This window comes from Daphnia carinata, chromosome 6, assembly GCF_022539665.2.
Source record: "Daphnia carinata strain CSIRO-1 chromosome 6, CSIRO_AGI_Dcar_HiC_V3, whole genome shotgun sequence".
In the NCBI taxonomy this organism is placed as follows: Eukaryota; Metazoa; Arthropoda; class Branchiopoda; order Diplostraca; family Daphniidae; genus Daphnia; species Daphnia carinata.
In genome coordinates, this window is record NC_081336.1 from 10,536,945 (window position 1) to 10,545,840 (window position 8,896).

The 8,896-nt window shown below is 42.1% G+C and overlaps 1 pseudogene; it reads left to right on the forward strand.

Moving 5' to 3' along the window:
* Positions 1-252: 252 nt before the first annotated feature.
* LOC130685806 (MFS-type transporter SLC18B1-like) lies at positions 253-4,619 on the forward strand (annotated as a pseudogene).
* Positions 4,620-8,896: the final 4,277 nt, after the last annotated feature.

Consider the following 8,896-nt stretch of genomic DNA (forward strand, 5'->3'; position numbering starts at 1 on the left):
GAATGGGTATGTTGGATCGTTCACAACCTTGGCTAAGCCATGTTTGCCATACCCACCCTATCCAGAAAGACAGCAAAAGAATAGGTCAGTTTCGATGGCTGAAACATCACCAGTGCTTTGGCATGATCAGGTGCAAAAACGACTGAAAAGATTGAATCAACACTTATTACTCGAACGAAAAGGAGTTGAGCACAAAGGAGGATACTGTGAAAAAAGATAGATGCCTGTCAACAGCATCATCTGACAGTTGTAATGGAGGTTGTGGAGGGCTTAAGAAGAAAAAATATAGGCGTTTTGGAGAGGTTGATAAAACAGAGAAGAAAAAACTGACACCCAGACAATGGCTTCTATTGGTTGTTCTCTCATTAGCAACTCTCACATCATCATTTGCCTTTCCCCCCCGTTCTTTCCCTAAATTGTAAGTATCTGTGAAATAAGATCATATGTAATGTGAAATCTAAATGTTTGCTTTAATCTCTAGGCTGAAGATAAGGGTGCCACAGTATCCATTTATGGATTTATTATTGGTACCAACTGCCTGACATCGTTTCTTGTCACACTCCTTTTATTGGAAAAACGTAAATATTACCCCAAATTTGTTCCATAAACGTGTAATTTGCATCTTCATCTTTCTTTCAGCTAAAAGTTAGTGGCGTTCGGTTCACCTTTGTTTCTGGAGTTTTCATTGGAGGTATTTGCTGCTTATTATCGGGGTGAGTAGTAAATTACACAAAAAAAACGCAAAAGCTGGGTTTTAATCAGTAAACTTTAAAAGCTTTTTAGAGTATTTCCCTCCCGGGGGTTCATTCGTCGTAATATCTATATTGATCCGCGTCATTCACGCTGCCGGAAACGCTGGAACAATTACGGCGACGTTTACGTACACTGCTGTGGAGTTTCCCAATTCCGTTGCCAAAATCTTTGTAAGATTCACTAATGCAGGTTTAGCGTTCGCTGTTCAATTTCTACCATTGTTCTAATTTTAGAATCTTACAAGAACCATGATGAACATTGCCCAGTTTGCTAGTCCTATAGTCGGTGGTGCATTGCATGAAGTAGGTGGTTTTAAGACTACCTTTATCCTCATGGGAGGAATTCAAACTATTATGGCCTTTATTGCATTACCCTTTCTCGCCGATTATGACGGTAAGTTAGTTCAAAATATTGTACGTCACCAGCCTTCTCATCTCGTTTCTCAACATTTTAGTGTCACAGTATGACGAGGGATAAACTAAAACTCAATCGCCATTGGCTATTTTGTGTATTCCATCCATTTGGATCCCGTTCTTCACGTTCATCGTATCGACATGTCGAACGGGTTCCTCTCGATCAACTTTGAACCGCAAGTGTTGCGTACGGTATGTTTTCCGTCTTGGCGTTATTATTAATTTCTTTAGAATCATTTTATGTTTTGTTTGCAGTTTGACTTGACACCATTTTACGTGGGTATCTTTTTCGGACTGAAAGACGGTGCCAACAGTATAGCCAGCCCTATTTGGGGATACTTGTGCGATCGCCGAGGACCTGTGAAGCTCTGCCTTTTTTCCAGTACCATGATCGGAGCCTTGTCCATATTTTTGCTGGGGCGTTTTCCCTTCGTTCCTATTGATCGGTACTTTTGATTTCAATTCTCAAATTCAAACCGTTTAACTAGTATCATTATTTGATTTTATTTTAGAAATCTAGCTGTTGTCGGTATCGCATTGGCACAAAGTGGAGTTGCGTTTGCAGGGCAACAAGTTTCGGGGGTCGTTGATGCCATGAGAGAAGCTATGTAAGCCACATTTAAAAAAATCAATTTACTGTACCAGTATTCATTTCTTTTTTTTTTCGTTTTGATAATAGACATGCTGGTTATCCGGATAATCCCAGTACTCACGGGCTTGTTGCCGGTATATGGTCGTCTCTTAGTGGTGCTGGGCGTTTTGTTTCACGCGCTGGGACTGGCATTTTAGTGGACCACATTGGTTTCCAAATGACGGCTGTCGTCGTCTTCTCTGTCCAAATTACAGTGTTAAGTTTTATGCAAAAATGACTATTAACAAATAATTAGATGTATTGTTTATTTCCTTCTATAGGGACTAGCAACCATTTGCTTCATGTTACCAAAATGCAAGAAAGGGGACGGCAAATCCGACGGGGATGACATGACAGTGGATGCCATATCTACGAGGACAACATCGTTTACTTATTCCGTCGTGGATGTCGGTGAGTTTCCATGATTAACTATTTCTCAGCCCGAATCTCCAGCCGAGTCCGGCCACACCTCGAAATGCTGCCCGAATCTATTGATGAATCGACGGAAAGCTGCGTGAACAATACATTCCAGAAGCTGTGACATGCGATGAAAAGGAACTGTTTAAGGGGATCGTCTGTGGGGAACACTTTAACAATTTTGATAAAGTCGTCCTCCAGGTAAACCATTTTTCGAAACAGTAGTTTATGTTTTGAAAATATCTATTTGGATTTGCTTTAGGTTACAGAAAAAGATGTACCTCGATAAATAACATCATTCGAAGAAGCCGGCCTGCGCCCACTACTACTTCAAAACATTAAGATTGCTGGCTACATAAAATCAACACCTATACAGAAAGCTTCAGTTGCAGATATTCTTGCCAAAAGAGATTTGATTACTTGTGCTGTCACGGGCTCCGGCAAAACGGTAATCCAATTAATGAACGCTGTGTAATTTTGAAACCTTGATGCCTTCGTACTAACTTGATTCGAATGGGTCGATATGAACTGGGTAAGTTGAGGTAAAAGTAATTTTGAGTGGGCACGTCTGTGATTGCGACTACGAAAAGGTCCAATTGCATTTAAGATACTCAAGAAACCCTTCGTGACATTCGTTGATTAAGTCATCTAAAATTTCACATTTTTTCATATAGGCGGCGTACTTGGTACCGTTTATGAACATATTGTTAGAACAAGGTGTTTCTGGTGCATCCCCGCCATGGTTCAAAAGCCAGAAGTTGTAATTGTCGCACGCACTCGTGAATTTTCGATTCAAATTCACCGCGGGGCGTGTAAATTCTCCTACAATTCGGTTTTAAAATCTGTCATATATCAAGGAACTGTCACGAGCCATCATCGGTCAAATCTTCAAGCTGGGTGCAATACTCTTGTCGCGACCGCGGGGCGACTCGAGGATTTTCTCAATTAGTGTCACGTCAGGTAATCTATGGTAACACAGATTCCGTAATGGTGAAATTCGGTGTACCCACGGTGGCCGAAGCCATGGAATTAGGCCGAGAAGCTGCCGCATTTGTGTCGGCAAAATTTGTCAAACCCATTAATTTGGAATTCGAAAAAGTCTATTACCCCTATTTATTGATCAACGAAAAGAGGTAATTACGGTTCTGATTTATAAAGACTTGTTAGATGAGATACCAGTTGCACTGTCTGTTTCTGTCTTCACAGGTATCCAGGATTGTATTGGACCAAACCTGAAAAGTTTGACAAAATGGATTGTAAGGGTTTAGAAACTGTTCGTCGTGATAATTGTCAACTCGTTGCCAATCTTATCAATAGCTGGTCTGCAGAAAAGTTTGATTGATCGGTAAACAAAAAGTCATCAGTTTTAGTATTCAAAGTTTGAGGTTTTGATATTTTCTCTTAGAGATCCGGGTGGAGCACTAGAATACGCCAAACAATCTATTTTCGACTTGCTGCGCAACAAAGTCGATATCTCACTTCTGATGATTACCAAGGTAGGGCGTAACTATGTTTTGGAATACTGTGATTTTATCCGTTTGCTTTCTTTTATTAAAAAGGAGCTGACTAAAACAGATAAAGACTACGCCAGTAAACAGGCACATGTGGAACTAGCTCACAAGATGCGTAAGCGAGATGCTGGTACAACCCCAAAATTAGGGGATCGAGTTCCGTATGTCATTATCGCAGCCGCTAAAAGTACACCAGCCTACCTCAAGATTCGTCTTTGGATTTCAAATTTCTCATGAACTATTAAGTTTTCATACGTCTTCTTTAGACGGTAAACCCTATTTTTGTAATGGAATACAGCGTACCTATTGATGCCCCATACCATTTGGAAAATCAGCTTTCAAAACCCCTTGTTCGGATTTTGGAACCCATACTTGGATCTAAAGCGGAATCATTGTTGCTACGTAAACATGGACTTATCGCCTTTATTTGCTTGACATAATTGAACGGTTTGTATTCCGTATTGTAGATGGTTACCATACCCGGACGCCTTCATTTGTTACTTCAAAAATTGGTGGATTGGCTAGCTTTACCACACGCAAATCCACCTGTGTTGGATGCAAAACCGTCCTTCCAGACGATAGTGCTGTATGCAAGTAAGTCTAATTTCTGCATATCTCGGCGATGTTTGTTAAATTTGCTGTTCCAATTTAAACAGATTTTGCAAGCCGAAAGAATCGGAGTTCTACCAGAGGGAAATTGGCCAACTTTATGCTCTCGAAGATTTAATCGTTTATGGACAGAATGTCAACGGTGCCAGGGAAGTCTCAACGAAGAGATTCTTTGTTGCAAGTAAATAGTTTGAGTGATATCCTAATCATGTTACATACTTAATACTAATCGTTTGCCACATTTAGCCGAGATTGCCCCATCTATTATATGAGGACAAAAGTTAGAAAAAATCTCACGGAACAGGGTAAACTTATGGAAAGATTCAGCCTACCCTGACAACCTACCGCTCTCGTCAATGATGGTGCATACAGGTAGTGGCTTGGCTTCTGTAAAATAGATTGGAAACAATAAATTACACGACTCATTGTTCAGTAAGTTCCCCATAACCAAAAGATTTTAATAAAAATGGTGTATAGCGCCGTAAGAGTCTCGGAGGGAGCAGGCGGTAAAATACGTGATGTCATGTAATTCCGTATTTTGAAAAACGAAAGTTGATGGCATTAGTAAGTAGATGTATAAGTTATTAGAAAAGTCACGTTGTTGCGAATGATCCAGTCGACGAAACATCGTACGAACCAACGCACATTGATTTAATTAGATTAAGTTCTTAGTCTTTCTGTTGTTTTTTTTTGTGGTTTATTTCAATACCTAGATTTTTTTTCTTCCCATCCCATTAAAAAATTTTTTTTTATTCAATTAAAGTCTTATTTGTCAAACAAAATATTTGCTTTAGGCTCGTAGGGGGCTAGTCGCTAGGTGGCCCAGGTGCTGTGCTGAGCTGAGCTGCTGATGGCCACATTTATCATGGCGTCGTAGCGGCTAGTTATATTGTCGCGAGGGAAAGATAGCATTGTGATTGCCATTTCTGGAAAGGGGCGTCAGCCAACATTTAATTGTTTGCAGCACAGTTTCCCTTGAAAAGAGGCGCTACGACACGCCAATAATTAGTAAAATGTGGCATTCCCTAGAATTCGTTCAACCCTAGAGATAGGGCGTATATCCTTCACGAGGGTATAAAAGCCCATACATTTTTTACCCTAAGTTAGTTCTTGTTAGTTCCTGATAGATCTTAAGTCCTACTCAAGTTCTCAAGTAAGTTCTCTTCACGTTCCTGTATTTCAGTCAAGTAAAGGGTAGTTATTCCTCCTTTCTGTTATGCATTGTATTTTCCCCTTTTAATTCAATACAATTCATTAAGTAAAGTCCAGTGTGACAATTGGTGGAGATGCAGCTCGTTACCCGTTGTTAACGAATTAGTGCTGCTTTAAAGATAGTCGATGCAGAAGAAGAATAGCTCACGTTTACCTAGTTGCCCCCGGGATCCAAGTAGACGATTGCACCCGCTTCGTGACTTGCCCACCGCGCTGTCTGGTAACGAGACCACAGCAACTAACGAGGCACAAGACTCAGAAATTTCTACGTCAAGAGAAGATTTGGCGACCTCAGGTTCAGAGACGAATCGCCAGAGAGGGTTTGAAAATCCTGCAAGACAGTCAGAATCAAGTTCTGACTCTGAAGAAGATTTAATAGAACCCACCCACCCGGTTGTTCCTCCGATAGGACAACACATTGTTGGACCTCCAAGACAATTGCAAGAAACAGTCATGGCGGCTGTGAGAAAGTTTATAAGTCCACCTATTTTTCGAGGTAGCCCAACGGAAGACGCTCGTCAATGGTTAGAGCGCTACGAGACTATCTCTACCCACAACGGTTGGGGCGATGCGGACAAAAGAAATAACTTTTGCATGTACTTGGATGATGCCGCAAGAAATTGGTTCTTGTGTGCAAGAGTGCCAAACGACTGGCAAGATGTGGCAGCACAGCCGGCTGCCGGAGAAAATCAAGCAAGACCTGCAGTGCCTGGTCTACGTTCGGTATTTTTGAAAGAATTTCAGCCTAATTCCTATGGTCTTTTTCAAGAAACTAGACTAAGAAGTAGAACCCAGGGAGTGGATGAACCAACCACCAGGTACTACTACGAAATTCTTAATCTTTGCAGACTGGTCGACCCGAACATGTCGGAAGTCCACCGGCTAGAGCATCTTTTTAGAGGTCTTCGACCAGCACTTTTTAGAAAGATCTATCCTCAGAAGCCACAAACGTGTGAAGAATTCCTAGAACTGGCAAAAGTCTATACGGAGACATCGATGATGTCAGAAGCCAGAGGATGGAAGGACCCCATGGCAGAATCACCAAAGTCATCTGAACAAGTTCCGAACCTTTCAGTCGTCTACCCGGAGCAACAAGCTGATCTTTTAAAGACGATGCGTGAAGTCATTCAAGAAACTTGTGAAAAATTGTTTAAGCAAAGCAGTCAAGAGCAAGCGAAACCTAAAGGGCCGTTCAGACCCAAGGGACGCACAACAAGCGGTAAACCACAGTGTTTTTACTGCAAAAAAGCAGGGCACATTGCCCGAAGCTGTTTCAGAAACCCTGAATCAGAGAATTACAAAGGCCCGGCAAAGGACGCTGGGGCAGGAACAAGCTCAAAAGAAAACCCATCCGTAAACTCGGTGGTTCAAGAACTGGTGATGCCAGAAGAAAGCAAAGGTGGTTCAGAAGACTACATTTTGAATTTGAGCCCTGCGAGATTGATTAAAGAAAAAGTGAAGTGCGGTAAAGAAACTGCAACAGCTTTAATTGATACAGGAGCCGCAGTCACAGTGATTTCTCCTGAATTGTTGAAAAAAACGGGGTTCGTGGAAAAACCCCGGAGTGGACCGAAAATACGTCTTGTAAACGGCCATACTCTGTCCCCACAGAGTACAGCTGATATTGTAGTAACCCACAAAGGCAAGACTATCAAAGGAAACGCGATAGTCATGCCAATGTCAGGTTTTGAACTACTATTGGGAAATGATTTCCTACAACAGTTTCAAGCCATTCACATTGACTATGAATCTCAGGAACTGTCGTTTACGACAGGGAAGTCACCACTTCCGGAAATTTCGGCTATTCAAACAGAAGAGGTCAAGGACAACAAGCTGGTTACAAGAGATCGTCAAGAGATACCAGCATACTCAATTAAGCAGATTTCAACAACAGCTTCCAGTAAGATGGAAGGTTCCTGCATTGTGACACCCTCGGAGTCATTGTTAGCGACCAATAGCCTATCGACCGGTCATGCACTAGTCCAAAAAGATTTAGAAAAAATTCCTGTTGCTAACTTGTCTCCGAGAACGGTTTGGCTAGAAAAAGGAGTGACCTTAGGGACGTTAGAAGAACACCCTGAGGCAAAAGAGACAGAAGCGAGCCAAGAAGTCCTAGCAATCGACACCTCAGTCGAGGAACAAGATTTGAATCAAGATGAGAGCCAATTGTTAGAGCACCTAGAAGAAAGAATTGCAAAGGATCTAACAAAAGAAGAAAAAGAGGAAACATTAAAAGTCCTCAAGCAATTTATTCATTGTTTTGCACTAAATGAAGATGATTTGGGATATTGTGCAGTAGTCAAACACGACATTAACACGGGAACTACTGCCCCAATACATCAACTCCCTTACAAGAGTGCTTGGAAAGAAAGAGCAGTGATCCAAAATCAAGTGGAAGGAATGCTACGTCGAGGAGTAATTGAACCGTCTGACAGCCCTTGGTCTTCTCCAGTGGTTCTGGTGAAGAAGAAAGACGGAACTTGGCGTTTTTGTGTGGACTATCGCAAGCTCAATGCGGTAACAGTTAAAGATTCCTATCCTTTACCGCGCATAGCGGATACACTGAGTCGCCTAGAAGGGGCGACGTTCTTTTCAAGCATGGATTTGCAAGCAGGATACCACCAGGTTCCAGTGGTTAGCAGTGACAGACCGAAGACAGCTTTCATCACTGCAGATGGATTGTACCAGTTTCGCACTCTTCCGTTTGGTCTAACTAATGCCCCTGGCACTTTTCAGAGAGCCATGGACATTATTTTGGCTGGACTTCGCTGGACCACATGCCTGATCTACCTAGATGACGTCATAATTTACTCAGCAACTTTCCAACAACACTTGGAACGTCTTCGCTTAGTGCTGAGTTGCCTTGTGAAAGCTGGTTTGAAACTAAAGTGGTCAAAATGCTCATTCTTGGAGCACACTCTAAAAGTGTTGGGACATGTGATTTCAAAAGATGGTGTAGCACCAGATCCTGAAAAGCTCGAGGCAGTCTCGAACTTCCCATCACCTAGTGAAGGCTATTCTACAGCAAACAAAGTTAAACGAGTGCAAAGTTTTTTGGGCCTATGTTCGTACTATCGACGTCATATTCAAGGTTTTGCTTCAATCGCTCGCCCACTCACGTCACTCACGAAGAAAGAAATTTCGTTTGTGTGGGGAGAAGATCAGGTAAACAGTTTCGTTGCCCTGAAAAAAGCGCTAACTTCAGCTCCAGTGTTAGCCCATCCCAACTACGACTTGCCAATGGAAATTTTTCCTGACGCCTGCGGATACGGGATTGGAGGTGTGCTAGCCCAGCGTATTGATGAGGCAGAACGTCCTATCGCATACGCAAGCCGTTTACTGACTAAATC